This window comes from Lepisma saccharinum, chromosome 6 (assembly GCF_977018435.1).
Source record: "Lepisma saccharinum chromosome 6, izLepSacc3.1, whole genome shotgun sequence".
NCBI classification, from domain to species: Eukaryota; Metazoa; Arthropoda; class Insecta; order Zygentoma; family Lepismatidae; genus Lepisma; species Lepisma saccharinum.
The window spans coordinates 54,946,709-54,970,822 of record NC_139234.1 but is presented as its reverse complement, the minus strand read 5'-3'; the positions used below and the strand labels follow the sequence as shown (position 1 = coordinate 54,970,822).

The 24,114-nt window shown below is 32.5% G+C and overlaps 1 long non-coding RNA gene, 1 other non-coding gene and 1 pseudogene across 2 annotated transcripts; 2 read left to right on the top strand and 1 right to left on the bottom strand.

Moving 5' to 3' along the window:
- The first annotated feature begins 8,567 nt into the window (after window positions 1-8,567).
- Window positions 8,568-9,344, top strand: LOC145989075 (cytochrome c oxidase subunit 3 pseudogene; annotated as a pseudogene).
- Window positions 9,345-16,878: 7,534 nt separating this feature from the next.
- Window positions 16,879-18,803, bottom strand: LOC145989401 (uncharacterized). Its single transcript, XR_014441838.1, has 3 exons — window positions 18,675-18,803; window positions 17,672-17,828; window positions 16,879-17,087 (listed from the first exon to the last, which is right to left on the bottom strand). It is a non-coding gene; the product is annotated as an uncharacterized LOC145989401 (long non-coding RNA).
- Window positions 18,804-22,468: 3,665 nt separating this feature from the next.
- Window positions 22,469-22,541, top strand: TRNAR-CCU (transfer RNA arginine (anticodon CCU)). Its single transcript has one exon. It is a non-coding gene; the product is annotated as a tRNA-Arg (tRNA).
- The last annotated feature ends 1,573 nt before the right edge of the window (window positions 22,542-24,114 follow it).

Genomic DNA, 24,114 nt, shown 5'->3' with positions numbered 1-24,114 from the left:
CGACCAGTAGAGACTCCATATATTACTACTGGGCAAGTATTAACAATTATATATTTTATATATTTCATTATATCCCCGGCAACCCTACTATTATGAGATAAAATTTTAAAAAAATGACTTCTTGACTGAAACTTTAAGTGTATGTCTTGAAAACATAAAATAGAATATAAATATTCTAGAAGTCTTCACATTCTAATTATTATGCAACTAAATATAAATTGATACAATTAATCCCCTAAAACCAACAAAAAAAAAATAATAATTTAAAGAAACCGGAAGAAAACTCTTTCAAGCTAAATATATAAGTTTATCATAACGAAATCGTGGCAATGTACCTCGAATTCAAATATAAATAAATCCTAAAAAAATAACCCTTAAGTAAAAAAAATAAGAAAAGTGGTATCCCCCAACAATAAAATTCTAAATAAAACACTTATAAATAAAATACTAGCATATTCAGATATAAAAATTAAAGCAAATCCACCAGCACTATATTCAACATTAAACCCAGAAACAAGTTCAGACTCCCCCTCAGCAAAATCAAAAGGAGTCCGATTAGTTTCAGCTAAGCAAGAACTCAATCAAGCTAACGCCAATGGTAAAGCAATAAAAATAAATCATAAATAATCCTGAAAAACATCAAATAAAAGTAAATTATAACCACCAATTAAAAAAATAAAAGATAGTAAAATTAATACTAATCTAACCTCATAAGAAATAGTTTGAGCAACGGCTCGAAGACCCCCAAGTAATGCATAATTAGAATTAGATGCCCACCCGGCAGACATTACTCTATATACTCCTATTCTCATACAACATAAAAAGAAAAATACCCCCAAATAAAAATTAAATAATAAGGTGTGATATGGAAAAACAACCCAAACAACCAAAGACAAAAATAAACTAAAAACTGGAGATATATAATATGGATAATAATTTCTCAAAGTAGGTAGTGTTTGCTCCTTAGTAAATAATTTAACTGCATCAGCAAAAGGCTGAAAAATACCACAAACCCCAACCCGATTAGGCCCCTTACGAATTTGAATATAACCTAAAACCCTACGCTCAAATAAAGTAAAAAAAGCAACTCTAATTAAAACACACACAACTAAAATAATAAAAGAAATAACCCCAATAAACAAATCTAATATCATCTACTATAAAAAGAAATTTATCTTCATTATTGAATTCTAAATTCAATGCACTTCTCTGCCATAATAGTAATTATTATTAATCAATATTATATATATAATACAAGTATTTGGTCCTTTCGTACTAAAACACTTTTAATATTAAGAGATAGAAACCAACCTGGCTCACGCCGGTTTGAACTCAGATCATATAAGAAATTAAAGGTCGAACAGACCATCAAATTTGAAATGCTACCCCCAAATGATATCTTAATCCAACATCGAGGTCGCAACCCCTCCTGTCGATATGATCTCTCAAGAAAGATTACGCTGTTATCCCTAAGGTAACTTATTCTTTAAATCACTAAAAATGGATCTAAATAACAAAAATTATTGAATATTAAATAAAAAAGAGCTAATTATTATCTTCCCATCACCCCAACAAAATACTATTTAATAATATATATAATTATATCACTAATCAAAACATCATTAAAATAATATAAAGATCTATAGGGTCTTATCGTCCCCTTAAAAAAATAAAGCCTTTTCACTTTAAAGTAAAATTATATATTAATTAACTAAAGACAGTCTATTCCTCGTCCAACCATTCATTCTAGTCCCCAATTAAAAGACTAATGATTATGCTACCTTCGCACGGTCAAAATACCGCGGCCATTAAACAAATGTCATTGGGCAGGTTATACTTCATATAAAAAATCATGAAAAGATGTTTTTGATAAACAGGCGAGAATAAATTTTGCCTAATTCCTTTAATTAATTAAATAAATATACTAATAGAATCATAATTTCAAAATAAAACCAATTAAAACATATAATTAAGTAAGCAAGTAAAACCAAACTAAATTTTTAATAAAATTTCAAATAAATTATAACAAAATTACAAAAATTAGCAATCTCCAAACCAATAAATATAATAGTTTAACATAAAGTTATAACCAATATATTAACCAGAAGCACATCCCCCTAGTCATAACTAAACATTAATATTGTAATACATAGTAGTATAAAAAATATTAAAATGTAAAGCTATATTAAATATAATTCCCTAATAACTAGATATAAGATAAGTCGAATAACATTTTATTACAAATAACAATTTTAACAGAAAAATATAACACTTTTACCTTAAAATTAGTCTACTAGCTCCTTACCCTTCGAGAAAATAGAATATTCAATTAAAATTTAATCCTCCCTGATACAAAAGGTACGATCATTAACATCTCCTATAATAAAAATTAATATTTCATATATTTAATAAATCCCAACACTGTACTAATAACCTATAACAAACTAATTTATATATACTAAATATATAACCAACCCCAATAAAATTACTTTTCATATAAAATCAACTTATAGACTAAATTCAAATAGTAATAAAATTTCTATCAAAATATGTCGAATTGCACGACTAACTACTCAATGTAAATGAATATTCTAACTAACAGAAATATTTTGATATTATTCAAACTAGGCACACCTTCCGGTACGCCTACTATGTTACGACTTATCTCACCTATATAAATGAGAGCGACGGGCGATGTGTGCATGCCCTAGAGCTAATAAACCAAAATGTTATTCTAAAACAAAATTACAATTAAATCCAATTTCAAATATAATTTCAATATATTATCCAAATCAACATAATGTAACCCATCTCCACCCACTAATAAGCTGCACCTTGACCTGAAATATATTTCAACAGAAAAAAAGAATATATATATTTAAATATTCAAATTACGGCGGTATACAAACTGATATTTTACAATAATAGGTCAAATAGAACGCGGAATATCGATTACGGGACAGGTTCCTCTAAATAGAATAAAGCACCGCCAAATTCTTTGAGTTTCAAGATCATAACTAATACTACTCAAACCAAATTTACAATGATAATAATAGGGTATCTAATCCTAGTTTAACATATCATCTTTATAGAATTAATAAAAATAAAGAACAAATTATATTAAAAATTTCACCTAATAAATAAAATATAAACAACCAAAAATCAATTATTACTACAATTAAGCCAACAACTCTCCACTTATGTCCCCACGTCTAACCGCGGCAGCTGGCACGAATTTAGCCGGACAAAATAAATATTAAAATTTAAAATCCTGTAATCTAATTTACATTAAAATTAAACAAAACCACACACTGCGAATTAAATTCAAATACACCACCTCAACCCATAAAAAATTGGGGGAAATTTTCCTCTCTTTAATAAATACATATGTAAAATTTAACTAGGGAATTATAAGCTAGAATAAAACTTTAACTCTAAAATATAAAGAGAGGTTCTTTATTATCATATAATATGTATTATATTAAATTAAATTATAATTAGGAATATCTCACGAAAATTTCCCCCCTATTTTTTTTTAACTCACTTTCCCATACTATATAGAACACAATTTTTTTTCCCTCAAAATTGTGTTCTATATAGATATATTAACTTCTTTTTTCTCTAGACTCAATAAGTATTAAAATGACATGTTAATTAAGTCAATTACTTTAAGTTAGACTACAAAGACTTAAAAAAAATTGGATAAAATTAAAAAGGATTCTGAAGTATTTTATATTATTTAATAAATGGGTTCTACTTATTGATCATAACAATAAAAGTCTAATAAATAGTATTATTAACCCACTATTATAACTTATATATAAATAAGATGTCTGAAAAAGGATTACCATGATAGGGTAAAGTATACATGAAATTTAACATGTTCTTATTAATTTATTTGTAACAAAAATGAATTTTTATAATTGAAAGAATTAAACTTTCTCCAATGGTATCAAACCCCATAGTGCATCATACACCAAAACATAATAAAAAGGTAAGCTAATTAAGCTAGAGGGCTCATACCCCACATATGAAGGTCTATAATTAATCCTTCCCTTTTTAATGCTCACAACCCCCAAGAAAATAATATTCCTATTGACCCTCACAATAGGAACCCTCCTTTCTATTTCTTCCACCTCATGATATGCAGCCTGAATAGGTTTAGAAATTAACTTAATATCTTTTATTCCGTTAATTTCTACACCAAATAATCAACGAAATACAGAAGCATCACTTAAATATTTCCTAATTCAAGCATTAGCATCATCAATAATCTTGGCCGCAGCATTAATTATAGTTAATGCTGTAAACTTCAATATACAAACCCAGCTTTTAACTATAGCTTTATTAATAAAAATAGGAGCTGCTCCATTTCACATTTGAATACCAGAAGTTATAGAAGGAATAACATGAATTAACTGCTTAGTAATAACAACTATTCAAAAAATTGCTCCATCAACATTACTTAGTTATGTAATTGACAATTTAAACATAATCTTAATTTTGACAATTAGAACATCAGCAATTATTGGAGCAATTGGAGGGTTAAATCAAACCTCGTTACGAAAAATTATAGCCTTTTCATCAATTAACCACATATCATGAATTATTCTAAGAATAACATCAGAAGATAGTACCTGGTTAACATATTTACTACTATATATTCTTATAACTACCTCTACCATCATGTTATTTTCAATAAACAAAACATACTACGTCCATCAACTGTTTATGTTAAAACTTCCACCCATTAAAAAAATATCCTTATTCATATCAATACTATCTCTTGGTGGACTACCCCCTTTACTAGGGTTTTTACCAAAATGGATAGTCATTATCCAAACAACCAACTTTAAGCAATTAATTATAATTATAATTATAATTAGTATATCGTTGTTAACCCTATATTATTACTTACGAACCTCACTTACATCAATTTTAATAAATTATAAAATTAACATATGAAATATTATTAACAACAAACCATTAAATTTAAAAGAACAAGTATTATCGGTAGTTACAATTTTTCTTTCAGTATGTGGATTACCTATAATTCAACCAATTTACATATCTCTATAAAATCTTCATAAGGTCTTAAGTTAATTTTAAACTAATGACCTTCAAAGTCATAAATAAAGGGTACTCTTTTAGGCCTTAATACACATATGTATCACCCTGAAATTGCAGTTCAAAATTATTATTCTTAACTATAAAGCCAAAATTTAATGAGAGAGTATTAAACTCATAAATAAATTTACAGTTTATCACCTATAACTTCAGTCATCTCATTCTTGCAACGATGATTATTTTCTACTAACCATAAAGATATTGGTACAATATATTTAATTTTCGGAGTATGATCAGGAATAGTTGGAACATCATTAAGTATCTTAATCCGTATAGAATTAGGCCAGCCAGGAAGTTTAATTGGAGATGATCAAATCTACAATGTGATTGTAACTGCACACGCATTTATTATAATTTTTTTCATAGTAATACCTATTATAATTGGGGGATTTGGAAACTGACTAGTACCTTTAATAATTGGAGCCCCAGATATAGCCTTCCCACGATTAAATAATATAAGATTTTGATTACTACCCCCATCATTAACTCTACTATTATCAGGAAGAATTGTAGAGAGTGGTGCAGGAACTGGTTGAACAGTGTATCCTCCACTATCTGCAGGAATTGCACATGCTGGAGCCTCTGTAGACTTATGAATTTTTTCATTACATTTAGCAGGAGTATCCTCTATTCTAGGGGCAGTAAATTTTATTACAACAGTAATTAATATACGAACTATAGGAATATCCATAGAACGAGTACCATTATTCGTATGATCAGTAGTAATCACTGCAGTTCTGCTATTATTATCACTACCAGTTCTAGCAGGAGCAATTACAATACTATTAACAGATCGAAATTTAAATACCTCATTTTTTGACCCATCTGGTGGTGGAGACCCAATCTTATATCAACACCTATTCTGATTCTTTGGACACCCAGAAGTGTATATTCTAATTCTACCGGGATTTGGAATAATTTCACATATTGTAACTCAAGAAAGAGGTAAAAAAGAAACATTTGGAGTTCTTGGAATAATTTATGCAATAATAGCAATTGGGTTCCTAGGATTTATTGTATGAGCACACCATATATTTACTGTGGGAATAGATGTTGATACCCGAGCATATTTTACTGCAGCTACAATAATTATCGCTGTACCAACAGGAATTAAGGTATTTAGATGAATTGCAACACTACATGGAACACAAATTAATTACTCTCCATCAATATTATGAGCATTAGGATTTATTTTCTTATTTACAATAGGGGGATTAACAGGAGTAGTATTAGCAAATTCATCACTAGACATTGTGCTACACGACACATACTATGTTGTAGCACATTTTCATTATGTATTATCTATAGGAGCAGTATTTGCTATTATAGCAGGACTAGTACATTGATTTCCATTATTTACAGGAGTAATAATAAATCCAGATTGATTAAAAATTCAATTTATCTCAATATTTATTGGAGTCAACTTAACATTCTTCCCACAACATTTTTTAGGATTAAGAGGAATACCACGACGATATTCGGATTATCCAGATGCATATACAATATGAAATATTGTTTCAAGATTAGGGTCAATCCTATCATTTACAGCAGTAATTATTATAATTTTTATTACCTGAGAAGGTATGACAAGCGCCCGACCAACATTATTTAATCTACAACAAGCATCATCAATTGAATGATATCAAATGTCACCTCCCTCTGAACATACATATTCAGAACTTCCAACACTACTTACTAACAACTAATTTTTAAGGTGGCAGAGAAGTGCATTGAATTTAAGCTTCAAATATAAGGGGTATCCCTTACTTAAAAGTGGCAACCTGAAATCAAGTAGGATTACAAGATAGATCCTCCCCATTAATAGAACAAATAATATTTTTCCATGACCACACAATATTAATTTTAATTATAATTACAGTATTAGTAGGGTACTTAATAGCATCATTATTTAATAACAAATTGACAAACCGAATACTTTTAGAAGGACAAACATTAGAAACAATATGAACAATTATACCAGCAATTACCCTAGTTTTTATTGCCCTACCCTCTCTACGTTTATTATATCTATTAGATGAAATCAATCAACCTTCATTAACTCTTAAAACTATTGGGCATCAATGATACTGAAGTTATGAATATTCCGATTTTATAAAGGCAGAATTTGACTCATATATATCCCCAACAAATGAAATATCTATAGACTCATTTCGATTGTTAGATGTAGATAATCGAACAGTATTACCAATTAACATAGATATCCGAGTACTAACTACATCTGCAGATGTATTACACTCATGAGCCATACCATCTATAGGGATTAAAATAGACGCCACCCCAGGACGACTTAACCAGGCAGGAGTAAATATTAGTCGAATTGGCTTATTTTTCGGGCAGTGTTCAGAAATTTGTGGTTCTAACCATAGATTCATACCAATTATTGTTGAAACTACAACTCACAAATCTTTTATTAATTGATTAATAAAAATTATACAAGAATCATTAGATGACTGAAAAGTAAGTAATGGTCTCTTAAACCACAAAATAGTAATATAACAACTACTTCTAATGAAAAAGTTAGTTAACATATAACATAGGAATGTCAAACCTAAATTATCTTTATAGATACTTTTTTATTCCACAAATATACCCATTAAATTGAATTATCCTATTTATAATATTTATATCAATTTATTTTCTATTTATAATCATCAATTATTATAATTATAGTAAATTATTAAATAGTAACAACTTTAAAATAGAAAATAAACCAAAAATTAAATACTGAAAATTATAACAAGATTATTCTCATCATTTGACCCAACATCATCAATTATAAATATATCATTAAATTGAATAAGAACATTCCTGGGATTATTAATAATCCCAGCCCCATTTTGATTAATACAATCACGAACCTCTATATTATATAACATAATAATAATAAAGTTACATGAAGAATTTAAAACATTTTTAGGAATAATTAGTCACCAGGGAAGAACCCTAATATTTATTAGTATATTTTCAATAATCTTATTTAATAATTCAATAGGATTACTACCCTATGTATTTACTAGATCAAGTCATTTAGTATTTACCCTAACCCTGGCCCTACCAATATGATTATCATTTATATTATTTGGGTGAATCAATAACACAAAACACATATTAGCACACCTAGTACCGGAAGGTGTACCAGCACTATTAATACCAATTATAGTAGGTATTGAAATAATTAGAAATCTAATCCGTCCAATAACCCTATCAGTACGACTAGCAGCAAACATAATAGTAGGACATTTAATAATATCAATAATTGGAAATACAGGAACAATATTAGAAATTATTGGACTTTCAATATTAATTTTAGCACAAATTATATTAATTATTATAGAAACAGCCGTAGCATTTATCCAATCTTATGTATTTGCCTTATTAATTGCTATTTATTCTAGAGAATCAAAATAACCAATTAACCAATGTCAGCAAACCAAAATCACCCATATCACCTAGTAGATCAGAGCCCATGACCCGCAACAGGAGCTATTAGAGCAATAATATTAACAACAGGGATAATTAGATGATTTCACCAACAAAATATAATTCTATTATCAATAGGAATAACAGCTATACTTCTTACAATAATTCAATGATGACGAGATATTTCACGAGAAGGAACATATCAAGGATTACATACAAATCAAGTTATAATAGGACTACGATGGGGTATAATTCTATTTATTATTTCAGAAGTATTATTTTTTGTATCCTTCTTTTGAGCATTTTTCCATAGAAGACTATCCCCAACAATTGAGCTAGGGATATTATGACCACCAAGGGGAATTACTCCATTTAACCCAATACAAGTACCTTTATTAAATACAGCAATTTTACTAGCCTCAGGAGTAACAGTAACATGAGCCCATCATGGGCTATTAGAAAAAAACCACTCACATACAACGCAAGCCCTTATATTAACATTAATATTAGGAATATATTTTACTATTCTTCAGGCATATGAATATTACGAATCCCCCTTTACTATCGCTGATGCAGTATATGGGTCCACATTCTTTATAGCAACAGGATTTCATGGATTACATGTTATTATTGGATCAACATTCCTAGGGGTATGCTTAGCTCGACACATCTTATGTCATTTTTCACCAACACATCACTTCGGATTTGAAGCAGCAGCCTGATATTGACATTTCGTAGATGTAGTCTGATTATTCCTTTATATTTCAATTTACTGATGAGGTAGATAATTTACTTAGTATATTTAAAGTACACTTAACTTCCAATTAAATAGATTATAATAAAATAAAGTAAATAATTAACATAATCATAAGTACCTCATTATTAATTATAATAATTACCTCAATTGTAATAATATTATCCACATTACTATCAAAAAAAATAATTACAGACCGAGAAAAAAGATCACCGTTTGAGTGTGGATTTGACCCAAAATCCTCAGCGCGAATTCCATTCTCTATAAAATTCTTTCTAATTGCAGTAATTTTTCTAATTTTTGATGTAGAAATTGTATTACTATTGCCAATAACAGTTATTATTACTAATTCAAAACTAATATATGAATATGTGTTAGACTCCTATTCCTATTAATCTTACTTTTAGGTTTATATCATGAATGAACCCAAGGATCGCTAGAGTGAGCATGCTAGAGTAATAGTTAATAATAATATTTGAGTTGCATTCAAAAGGTATTGAATAATTCAATTTACTTTACTGAGCAAGAAGCAAAAGCAATCAGCTTCGACCTGAATAAATTGGTATATATTACCCTTGCTTATTTAACTGAAGCCAAAAAGAGGCGGCATATTAATGTTAATAATAAAATTAGGGTTATCTCCTCGGTTAAGGGGTATCTTATTAAGTGGGGGCTGCTAACTTCCATCTTTAGTGGTGAAACTCCATTAATACTCTCACACTATTTCTTTAGTATAAAATTACATTATCTTTTCATGATAAAGCTGAACTTTAAATAAGTTCAAGAAGTGTCTACAGAATTATTTTATTCTTCCTAATAACTTCAATATTATGCTTTATTATAAGCTATATAAACACATATAAATTATTAATAAAATTACTATTAAAAATGAAAATATAAAATAAATATTAAAATAATTAGAATGTATTAATTGGATATTTAAAGAACCACTCCTTATATACTTATAGACTCCCTGTCCACCCATAAGTTCACTTCACCCACAGTCAACAGCCTTAATATATAGACCGCCAGTAGTAAATGAACTACCAATTAATCCGCCAGAGGATAAATAGGGTAAAAATTAAGATTTCAAAATTGCAAAGATTCCTTGTTACCAGGCCCGAAACCAACATTTTATTTCCAGGGGGCTCGTTCCTTATCAGCAGCCGCCCTCTAAAGGCGAAAAAATGGGGCAGAAACCCTGATGATGAATTTCTCAGTATATTACAACTTAATATAGCTATGAGATGTTTAATCCAGCTAAGGAAGTAAAATTAATTACCACTATATATGTACTTTTTAAATTAGAAATTTGTAGGATTTTGGGAGGGCTTCAGGACCCCTCCCCCCTAACGTGACTACGTGCCTGCTTGTTACACAGAGAATTCAATATGTGTGATTCATAAACTGTTAATGGTGCACTTTTGGGCACTTTTACACCTGCTTCTCCTGTGATACACCACAAATACATTTCAAAGAAACTAAAACTTCGTGTTTAACAATTAAGCGTGCATTTATACGCTCCCCAAAATTATTGATAACCCTCTCGCAGATGTCTGTCCCGATGCCTCCAATCACCAGTATGATTTCCGCCTTCAGTTCCAAAAGGATTCGTGGTTTGTTGGCGTACACCTATGATTTCGCAAACCACTCATAAGAAGAAATCACAGGTTCCATATCGTAACCACAACAAACGAGTCAAGACAATTGAGGCTACATTAATCGGCATGAAAACAGATACCAACACTGGTAAGAACAGGTCTGCCAACCTCGAAACAAAACAATAGCACTCGATTCAAATTCGGCGTCTTATACGGAACACCCTATATAATTGAACAAAATTAACCTAAAGTTGTTATAAAACGGCAACTAAGAGTAGTTCCTAATTATTAACTATAAGTGCCAGATACGTGGAATCGAATGTCTTTTGACATTTCTCTCTTTACAGCAGCTATGCGGTTTCCCTCCTCGATTGTCTCCAATTCTTGACCATATAAGTCACCACAGTAACGTCATCCTTATGTATAACTGACTTATTACTTACGTACAGAGACTGCCGTAAGATCCCAAACTCGATTACATTTTTTTTTACATAGTGACGTCACAAATATAAACGGGATTCCACAGACATTACAATAGAAACACGCACATCTTCTGTCGCAACCGAGGAAGTCATTTGGGAACTTATCTGCACACAATACTCATTGAAGGAACTTCTGTCCATTTCTTGAATAATAACCAAGCAAAGAGGTATGCACGAAAAGACTAATTCATAGACGCAAGTTTCCTTTTTCAGTCTAGCTTTGGATTCTTGGAAACAACGAGGATATGGCTCAAGGTCTGCTGCATTGTCTGCATATATCAATCCCTATGTGACCGCGATTTTCTTGTTAACGTTTGTTGCCTTTATAATTTCTGCTACTTGGTGTTGATCTGCTTTCACTGCTGCCATCTTGCGGCAAAACTGAAAAAACCTGTAAATTCTCGCGGATTGAAAAGAGGAACATTTGGTATTCGCAATAGATTTACATATATAAGACAGTAATTATCGTACTATATCCTGGATGTTTACGCATATTTCTACTTATGTATGCTGCACACACATCCAAAATCCTGGATCGTAAAATATGTTTCGCTCTTATGAATAAATTCATTTAACTCTTCCTGAAGAATTCCCCTTCCTTTAGCTTACAAACAAATTAACAGAGATCATAATCGGCTGATACTGAATGCTAAGGATAGTTTTAAATGTGTGCATATTTGTAATATCAAATTACGCAGTAGGGATATGCGAATATTGTTGTGGTAATTCAGATATAAATAAATTAAATAAATATAATAAATTTTCATGATAGAAATATATTATAAACCAGAAAGAAAGTAAGAACATATTCTAAGCTATAATGCTATCCAGTATATGAGTTAGTTTTTGTAATGTTTAAGTAGGGTAACCATAATATTTTGACTCAAAAACGGGACATCCCCAGGGAGGTCAGTTTACCCCCCCGCCCCTCCTGAAAAATCGGTTAGGCCTAATTATAAAATTATCGTTATTATTAACGTATTATTATTATTATTTTTAAACTATGGATTACACAAATGATACATCATAAACAATAAATGAAATATATGATCTTCTGTTGTCAAATGGTATTAACACAAACTGAAAAGAAAAATGTAGAGTTGTGTGTCTGATATGTGGGGGTAAGGTTTTCGGGGAGATTCATAAACGGTTGTTGGAAGAATAAAGCGACTTTCAAGAAGATTGGTTCTTCTGCTAAATACTTCAGCGTAGGACTAACATCAAAGGTTGATCAGAAAGAACGAGAAACGGTATGTTAGCCATACCGAGATTATAATAATTAAGACGCATGAACTTTAAATAATTGTTGCGATTCCGTAAAGAAACTGCATGCTTAGTCACTGCTCTACAAATAACGGAACACACACACACACAAAATACAACATAGCATGAAATGTCTCTTTTTTAGCATGAAATGTCTCTTAAATATATACTTGGTTTTCAACACAACTCCTAGACTTTTATAAAACGGGACAAATAGTGGCTTTTAATAATATGAAAAGGGACTGTCCCGGCCAAAACGGGACGTACTGTGGTCAGCCTAAGTCCATTTTACGCAGAAGGATAGGAGGAAGAGAAATAGAAAAGTAGAGAGAAGCAAAGGAAGAAAGAAAGGTAGAGAAATAGAAAGAGAGAGAGGGTGGGAACAAAGAAAGAACGAGGCAAGGAAAAAGACGGAAAGTGGAAGAGGAGAAGCAGAGGAGGAATGAAAGCTAGACAGTTGGAAAGAGAGAGTGTGAGATAGAGAGAGAGAGAGAGAGAGAGAGAGAGAGAGAGAGAGAAATGACTTAGTAGCCAGCCATGACTAACGAAGCTGAGCTCTCACCGAAAATATTTAATTCATACTTGACCTCTCGCCTCAAAATTGTCTGACAATGCCACTGGACCTGCCGTGTGAATCGAAGTTTGAGAAACCAGTTCTTGTTTCACTCCAACCGAAGGAACTACGCCACATTCAAGAGCACGCCCTTGCGACGAGTCTCGTCTAGGCTTAACAGAATGACGCAACCGACATCGGCAATGTCAACATGTTTTTTAAACAATAAAATGTACTTTAATATGTAATTTTTCACTATAATTATTAACTATTATACAATTTAAGTATCCGAATTCCCTCTGTGCGCCAATTATAACTTTTAATTCATGACAAAGCAATACAAAACGTTAAAAATTCTTTCCAAAGGAGAGTTTACTCGTGATGGCATAGCAAGATGAAATTGCATCAGACGAATTGATATATTTCGTGTGGAAATTAGGAAGGTGGTTGAGTTGTTGTTGGAGCTTTGTTGGGATTGTTGGTGCTTAACAGTTTGGTGCATGCACGAATGGCTCCATTGTCACTTTCGTTTAGGTTCAATTGTTCGTTTCCGTGCCAAGTGGTTAATAGTTTTAGGATAATGATGAGCAGAAGTGATTTTTCAGTTCCTGTTAAAACGTGAAATGTGGCCTATGAAATCCATTGTTTTTCTTCATTGTTGGCGTTAGCCCTGTGTCAAAATGTGAAGTTTCTCAGTGAAGCAACGAAATCTTAGCGATGGCGCTTCGATCTTCGTTACCCAGATAATGGAAATGAAGAAAATGGACACAACTCATGGTAAGTGTTTTTTCGTAAATTCTGATTCAGATGGTATTCTAACACACTTGCTATTTGCGCCACAAATTACTACAGTGATATTATGGCGACGTTCAATCGTTCATAACAGCCTGAAAATATAGCTCGATCAGGATTCGAACCCAGTTCTCTGGCATTGCACGCAATTGCTCTACCACAGATGGTGCTGTTCGGCAGGGACTTGGTTTCGAGTCGTAGTAGACCTTGATTTTTCAGATAAATTCTACGAAAGTGTCCATATAGCTGAATGAATAAATTAGTTATAGTTTGCCTACCGTGCTTATCACATAGAACTCCACCTCCCCTCCCTCTTCCCGAACGAGAGAAATCAAATTTTGAAATGTTTTATCGCTTGGTTCCTATAGTCCGTACAGGCAAATTAAATTGTATTGTCTACATTGCCAAGACTCCCATGGTACTTAATATCGTGATAACGATTTCGGTGGCGTCGAGTGGTTGACTAACAATCTAACCACTAAAGGTTTAAGCTTCGAGTCACAGCCTGGACATGACCTTGACGAGTGCACATTCGTCAGTATCATCCAATCGTCATCAACCCACGTTAGCCTCAGACGATAAAAGCAAAGTACGTACAATAAGAATGAAAATTCAAAAACTTGGAATGTTGAATAACTTTATGGCAAGTGGCATGCAGTGGAATTTCGTTAGAGGACAGACCTTAAAAGGGAAAATTATGACTTTTAGTAGTCTTTGCATTATTTTACGTACGTATGATGTTCTTTTCTTTGGGGGGGGGGGGGTTATGCCAAAGCCAAGGGAGGATATAACACCATCAACCCCACTGTTGGGCAAGCCATTAATTATTACATTAACACACGGAAAGGTTAGTGTAACAACGAAAGAGGAAGTAGATTTAAACACGAATATGAGAAAGAAAATAACTTTAAAATCTCCAGTAAGTGTTTTCGGATAAACTGAACACCATTTATTGAATGTAACTATGTAACGAATGATGATGATGATCATCATAAATTATATGAATGAACAAAAATCAGGCATGCTGTTTCTGGCACGTCCTTCGACTTGGTATAGCTATAAGAGACCTAGGTTAATATTCACTTCCACTTAGCATTTGAGCACCATAGAGAGAGAAATTGACAATAACTTTGAGGAAGATTCGAACCACGGATGTCAGAAACATCGTGTTCAAGAATGTGCGGGACCATCCTTCCACAACCACTTGTCTCTTCAGTGACTTCACTGTTTTACATGTTAAATAAATTCAATTAGGAAAGAGGACCTACCCGATGGCTCAGTGGTAACATCGTTGCCTTGTAATCAAGGGCTCCCGGGTTCGTTAGCCGGTGGAGGCACATAGTGGTTCGGATCCCACTTTAAACTGTAGGTCAAGTCCCGATTAGCCTATCTATGCAAAAAGTTAGTAAACGGTTTATTTGTTGCTAGTATGTGTTACGGATTATGTCGGTCACAGGCGGGATTTCATCATTTTTATTGGGAGAGGCAGGCACCTAGCCAAGGGGAGGGCTCGGCGGGCTGAAGCCCACCCGAAATTCTACAAATATATAATTTAAATAGTATATAGTGGTAAATATTTTTACTTCCTTAGCAGGATTAAACAACTTGTATAATAAGTTGTAATATACTTAGAAATTCATCTTCAGGGTTTCTCCCCCCCTTTTCATCTTTAGATGGCGACTGCTCATAAGGGACGAGTCCCCCTCTCCATAAACAAAATTCTGGCTATGGGCCTGGGGAGAAAGCAAGTATATGTACTTTAACACGGTTGATTTGATTTTGGTGTTTTAAGTCCACTTTATGCACAGTAAGGCTACTGGACCACTATGTGCCTCCACTGCGTATCGAACCCGGGATCCATTGATTACAAGGCGACGACGCTACCACTGCACCATTGTGGAGGCTCACTTTCACACTAGAACTACTTTCTTAAGAAAAAACTTTGAAGCGGGGAAGGAGTTTGGTGGGTATTATATTATACCCCCTTCTTTTCGACCTAGCTTTTCTAAAAATAAAACATGAGAGACATGAAAATATATGAATGACAAATAAGGCCCATGATTTCATGTAACTAATGTTTTATCTAATCTTAATAATCATCATCCATTGTCAAGCAACTTTGTCTTATTGCGAAATGCTGCAGTTCGCAAATAGTACTCGCGCCCGGGAATAAATATGCAGAATTTTATCTGTAATAACCCATTTATTAAGGGCAAGTAGAGAAAACAACCCCATTGCCAATACTTAGGATCTCGATTAGGTCATTTTTTCAGTATCTGAACTTTTCAGTACTAGCATCATATTTTTTTTTTTACTTCAATGTGCACTAATTACAATAACGTTGCAAGGATTTTAATTTTTGTTACATAGCATTTTTACAAATTCCTCCAGCTACTGTCGCATGGAGGTTGAACGAAAAGTACAGGGTTCAAAAACGATATACAGTGGTTGACATCTATATTTCATTAAGTTATTCATAGCAGAAAGATACCCATGTAATCTTATGATCGCAATGAAATCTATTATTCTCTTCTTTGTTAAACCTAGATATTTTATATTCTACACCGATATTACAAATGAAATAATATTTTTGGAACAAATCTTCAGATTATTCAATAGAAATTTACAAGTTATAGTCCTTACTTTTACCTTTAAAAGCCATTGGGAAACAAATTTTAAAATCAAACAAAATGATAATATCTTTCTTTAAAATATAATCTGAAGGTTGTGTCATCTATTACTTTTAATAGATAATGAAATTCATTATTTTGAAAATATATAAAATTTATATTAATTTCAGTTCTGTGTTTTCTGATAACATGTTTTGAATTGGATCAAGGGATGAAATACAGGGATAGACTCATGTGAGAGTAAATATAGATTTATTAATGCAAAAACAGCAGCCTATACAGTAGAAAATGCAAATGAAACACTGTAGCCTTTCTGGATCTCATCATTGGTATTCATGCCCATCATCAATATGAGATGCTTGATACGATATATATGAGAAATTAACAACATGAAGAATCATCATTGAAGTCAATATGGTGTCATCATCAAAATCCTATTCGGTCCTGAAAACAAAATAAAATACGTATTTAAGAGACACGAACCTGTACTTCGAAAAATTATACTAAGGAATAGCGAGATAATACACTTTTGCATTATGCAAACTTATGCATATTGATATAATTCCAGTAAATAATTTGTCATAAGTGACTTTGATAGTTTAACATTGTTGAGGCAGTCTGTCATTTTCGTAAACAATAGTTGTTTGATACCAGCATAGAACCCTTATGCTACCCTACCAATGCAAACAATTAGTAGTTTTATTTTATTTTAATAAGTACACCAATCAAATACTGGAGTGGTGCCTTGTTACAAAGAACCATCTTCTGCTTGTTCTCTCGATAATCACTGTTTTATCTAACTTAATACTAAGATGCGAATCATATTAGAGTTTTGGACCGAATATGAGACAATTCATTACAATTATATTTAATAATATTTACCTTAATCATCATCAATTCTTCTCTTTGTTAATGGAACGGAAGAAAGTCGTAATGTTAAAAATTGTAGTAATTATAGAACGTCGACTTTATGTGCAGATTGTTCATAATTTTTTTGAATAGTTTTAGGAAGATTGAAAGATATTTACCTGCAAGTATTTAACGTCCGTAGGGGTAGTAGTTGCCATAGCTGTAAGCATAGGGACTGGCGTAAGAACCGGCAACTGGGTAGTGGGCAGATGAGCCGTAGTACCCGCCGTAGTACTGAGCAGATGCGGCAGCCAAGATGGCGAAAACCAAGAGAATCTGAAAAATAACACATATCAAATGCATTGCGGTAGATAGAAGAGAGATGGATTAGTTTTTAGTATTTTCTATAAAATCTAAATTGAAAAACTTGAGATATTTCTGCCAAAGAGCATTAGATTCACAACAGCTAGGTCATGAGTTGAAATCATCTCACACTTTCGTACCTAGCAAACTACTCTATTGAAAGTTGACCTATCTTAAGTTAGAATCAGTAACCACGGCCTGGTGTTGAACACATGGCCTTTCAATACAAGGCAGCACTTGTTGTTCGAATGACGATAGCTATATATTTCAGGATTGTTTTCTTAAATTAAATCAACCAATCTGCGAGTTTACCTCAATCTTAGGCAATGCAGCTAGGTTTCTTGTGTTAGAGCCTGATTTGTAAATGAAAGTGACTGAATGTGAAACAACAGAGATCGTTTAGTCTTGAGTAGTTGTGCTAACTACTTATGAACAACATGTTCTCTTTGAATTTCTGATCTTCTGGTAAAGTTCATGCTAACAATATTCAATCCAAGAAAAGTGTTTACAATAAATTAACCTTACGGTAAATCCAGAATACAGCATTTTTCTGCAGCACTTCTTGGTACTTCATTGTGTTTCTAGAATTTTGTTTAGGCCTACTTCAGTGACAGTAACAGAACTTAAGAAAGCTTGATGATTTGGCTTGAAACCCAACTCTAATCCAAGTTTTGCAGCAGTTAGGCACTGAAACAGCAATGTTCAATGGTAGAAGATCTCTCTATTCCTGACTTAGAGATACATCTACAGTTGCTGTCCATGAAACAGATTAAGCAGACAGTCTTGGCTAGCTAGAATCACTAATAGAATCATACTTACCAGCTTGAACATGATGGTTTCTAGATGTGATCAAGTCGTCCAACAGCAGTAGACAGATAACAAGATCCAAATTCTACCCTCTTTTATACTCAAAATTGAAAAAAATGCGACCTTGATGATGTACCTGGGTGTGTCAAAAAATTGCCCTTTTCAACTGCTAATGCCTAGGGCGGTTGCCACGTGACTCGTGCACATGTGACGTCAGAGTGCTTGTTGCTAACCGCTCGCCTGCGACTCCTATGCCGGATTCCAAAATGGCGGCAGATCATTCACAAAATATTGAAATATAAATGCTCTTGTCTTATCCTCAACTAAAAACCTTGTTAAATGCAAACAAAATACTATTTTACTTGTTCTTTGAGAACACCTAAAGATATCTTCACACAATAACAGCAGTCCAACTCCAATGGTTATCTTACTACCAGATTAGATGTCAACTATGAATATATTTAGCAAAATTAGTGATAAAATGTCATATATACTAGTCATAACTATTTCTGCTTCATATAATTTGAAATGTTCATAATCCTCAAGACTGATTATTCATATTTCACATGCAAGGATTAACACAATTTTTAAATTCCTCTTCTATAAAGAAATTATTGTAAATATAATCTTACAACTCACAGTATTATCCCGAACATTTATTACATCTATTATGAACATGAAGTTTAATTAGTTAATTCAATCCGATTTTCAACCACATTATAAGAATCAATACTTGAATAGTTCTGGGATAAAATACAAAATGTCAACCTCAAATATATTGTTTATTGACCTCATACCTTTAATCTTCGTGTCGATTTAACAAATCTTAGGTGTGAGTATCTAAAATCATGTACATATTCAAAGATGAATTTGTGGTAGTGTGTTCTTGACTGCATGATAAATTTAGATTCAAAATTAATTCAGATTTCTTTGTCATATGTATTAATGTTGTCCATTGTTAGTTAATATCTTTATAAAACACTGGAATAAACTTACTTAGACTGGAAAGATTATCTTATCATTATGTATTACTATTTATAAATAACTTCATGAATTTCTCCTCAAAATATTAACGGCATTTATAAATTTGGAACTGAACAAATAACTTTTCTTCCTTCAAATATGGTAGTCTACTCTGACTGAAATAGGTAAGTTCGTTCTGATTAGTAGTTTGTCTGATTGTAGGACAATGATATATATTGGATGACAGACAAACCACCTATTTGTCGCATTTCTGAGGATATTCACAACTCTTCTTTCTCACTTCAGCAAATGTTTTGCCAATTTTCTAACAAGTTTAAATTTGTTGCATGTTTATCACATTTCTCTAAAGACAGTAACGTCTTTAATGCATATTCTTATCTACAGTGAATATATACTTGTATATATATATAGTATGTCATATTATTCGGAAAATTAGGTTTGTTTTTCACTAGTTCCTCTATATGTGGATTGCATTTACCGATGCCTATATACCCGTAATACCTACCTGCTACCGTGAACATATTTTCTAATAAATATGTATACAAAGGAAATGTAATCTATGGCGAGATTCTTCTAAATGCTGCAGGAGAAATTTTAAACATTTTTTCCTTAGAATTTAGAATACACCATGAGCGTGGTTCTTTGAGCTCAGGGTGGACGATATATTTTTCTGGTGGGATCCTTGACTTCCTTTTAAACTTCTCTCTCTCTCTTTTACTTTTTTCTGTCTTCCGTTGTGTTCTTTCTCTATTCTTTCTTTATCTCCTTATATCTCTCTTTTCCTGTCAATCATTTTCTCTCTTTCCTCTTCCTATTTCTTTTTAAATATTTATTTCTCTTTCTTTTACACCTTTCTCTCTTTTCTATCTTTTCCTTCTACTCTATCTTTTTCTCTCCTTTTCTCTCCCTTTTGGGAGATGACGCCCCTGTTTTATTATCAAACGTTTTTAGCTTTTTGAGAAGAGCTGGTCTCTTCCACTTTCCATGAGGAAGTTTTTTAGTGTTCTTACCTTTTTGAATGTGTTGTGTTTGTCCTGTGCAGGTCCCTTTACAATCTTGCACTTTTAATTTTTACCAAGTGGCTTTTTACACCCCTTTTTAACCTTTCTTAGGTAAGAATTATAGATAAGGGGCTATTTCCCCGTATAGACTGAAGGGTGCAAAATCGCCGAACGTTCCGCGACACACCCAAAAATTATATATATATATATATTATTTTAAATCTGCTATAAATATTTTCGTGTGGGTTGTTGGGAACTCAGTCAGATTATTTTAAAGTAGGCTCTTGTCCACCTTGTGGCATATCTTATATCTTATATTGCAAACAATACGAAATATATATATTTTTTACATTTTTAACACAATCAATTTTTAACAAACAATCTTTAGATAAAGAAAAAGTCTGAATTTTCCTATCGTAAAATGCATTTGGCTTTGTTATGTGACTATGACACATCTTCAATGGTTCAACGGTAAATGGTCTTGCATTGAATCCCCGTTGGAGCAAATTTCACAGTGGCGCGGCTGTCGTTTTAAACTGTAGTTTAAGTTTTAGTCCTAAAACCAAGCAAATTTTTTCCCTGTTCATAACCGTGGATTCAAAATGTTGAAATTGTTCATATAAAATAAAAAATGTTAAGAATTCTACAAAAAAAAAACAGATTGAACTTCATGTTTTAATAATAACATCAATTCTATTTTTATGGCAAATGTTATAATGGTTAAATGCATTGGCGTAGCAACATATCGCGAGGCCTTGGGCGAGATTAGAAAGCGAGGCCCCCATCAGTTTTTAAATTTGAAATCTCAATTTGAATCGATACAAAAACTTCAGGGATACGTCAGCAAATTATCATTTTTCAATAATAATACATTACTGAAGAAAATTACATTTAACAATTCACTCACACTAAAAATATCTTTCTTTGTTTTCCGGGAGCTGAAATATGAAGCTGTAGGAAGGAAGCTTATATTATCTATCCATTGCCTTCTTGAGTTGCAAACAACGTAAGCATTTAAATGCCTCGCACTTGCTTCATGGCAGTTAGAGGTGCTCTATTGTTAACACATTAAATTCGGGAGTGCAAGCTCGAGATAAAGAAGAAAGGACAAGATAAATTGCTTTTTATTCTAGAAAGGAATAAAATGGGAAAATGTGTCCACGCAAGTTATGGTGAATTTTTGCGTTTGCATTTCACATGAGAAATATGACAATAATTTTTACTTTTTCCGGACCCCCTTAGGTTTAGAGCACGCCCGCCTGTATGTTACGCCTGATTAGACGTATTATAACGTTTAACTAGAATTTAAAGCCAGATAAAACAGAATGTTTGAATTTTATTGCCTACAAAAATTAGCCTTTTCCATCTTTCTTCCTCTCACTTCTATTTAATATAATTTTTGTATCAAGCCCATGAGACGCCCCATTCAGGCTGGAGGCCCCGAGCGGTCGCCCACTTAGCCCACCCCTTGCTACGCCACTGATAAAATATATATTTTAATTTACTACAAGGATTTGAATCAAATAAATATATTTCTAACATGTTTTAAAGTATGAAATGAAGATAAATGGGTATGCAAAGTCTATACTGAAATAGTTCACTGATAAAATTATTTGCTAAGAGCATGCATCGGATTTAGAATAGAAACTATCATAAGAATAAGAGAAAAATTGCAGACAAGTTAGAAGTGTCAGAAAACGTGAAATTTCGAAATATAACATGCTGTTGATTAGAGACGTTATCTATCCTTCAACAGAACGCTTGGATGACACTGATGACGTCACTTGTTGAAGAGCGAATCTAGTGGCCGCTGGTGCATGTGCCCCTGTGGCCTAATGGATAAGGCATCGGTCTCCTAAACCGGGGATTGTGGGTTCGAGTCCCACCAGGGGTAAATTTTTTGTCACTGTAATTAGGACCCTTTGGGCTTTATATAACCACATGCACACGAGTATGTTTTAATGCTGCTGGCCGTTAGAATGCAACACAATGAAAGGCAAAAGTTTCATACCATATTTATTAGAACTCCGACGGTACAAGGGTACTCTTCGCAACATCTTATTTGTCCGCCCTGAAAAAATTCAAAGTCCGGAATTCGTAAATTTGGCAGCATAGCGCTTCACAGCCAACTAAAAGTAGCCAACTTTGCAACAGTTCTTCTTCCTAAATGGAAAAGCTCTTGTGATTTTTTTTTCATTCTTTCACATTCCATGAAGTTAGAAATCCTAAACCAGTAATACAATACACAATTAGACAAAAAAAATCGTAAGTAGAAATACGAATGTTGAAAATCTTTCACGATTCTTCGCTCTGGATTTGAAAATAGGGAAATTTATGTGCATTTTGAAACACTGAACAGGTTCTCATCCACCTGGAGAGAATTACCGTCACATTTGAATGCAAAAGGCAAATTTCTCACTTTTTTAGACGAAATTTGTAGTAAAGATACCTTGCAAAATACCGAACGATTCTGCAAAGTGTATACTTTCCTTGGTCCGTAGCGGAAAATGTTTCAAAACTCCGGCACAAGGTTGCTTCAACTGAGACTAACGTGTTTTACAGAGTGTTTTGTTAGTAATCTCCTGGCGTAGTTGGTTGGTTAAATAGCTGCTACCTTTTCTTTTTTACTTTTTTCGTCAATATCAAAACATCGTAGGTTCAAATCCCACTCTCTCCAGATTATTTTTTTCCTATTTATTTACCGAGTACGAAGTGTTGTAATAATGTAATATAAGATTACATGAAATTACTGTAAATATTTATGCGATGAGTACTCAGTGGCGGCGTTTGGGTTCCAAACTGAGGGGCCAAGGTTCCAAAACTGGATGGGGGGCAATGACAGTTTACTTTCCCTTGGTAGATAAGGTTTAGCATAGTGCGGGGGCAACTGCCCCTACACGCTACCCTAATCGTCGCCACTGTGCATGCCTCAAGCAATGCTTCTACTAATGTTCTTAATTTTTCAGTGATTGGCAGGATTTTAGGCAAAACTTATCATTTCATTCAGCAGAAATTTGAATAATAGAAATAATAACAATAATGATTATTAATTAATAATAATAATTAAAATTTCATAATAAGTAACTAATTGATTCCAAACGTATTATTATTATTATTATTTTTTTTATTATTATTATTATTGCTGTCCTTATATCCTTAAGGAGACTTTTCTACTCTATCCATCAGAAGTGTGAATATGCAGCACAACTGTTTTTCTTTTTACGTTTCATGCAGTGTGTACTGAAATGTACAGCCATTATATTTTGCTATTAATAGTAAGAGAGAGAAATTTTAGTCATATAGATTATGTTGTTTGACCATTCACATAACACTTAATTTTTGGAATTTTGAAAACTGTGGAAATCAGTTATTCTTTGGATTAAATGGTAAAACGTAACCTGGTGCCTGTAATGTAACCTCAATTTTTCGATCTAACGCAGGTTTTATTTGGTTATTCTGTTCGAATA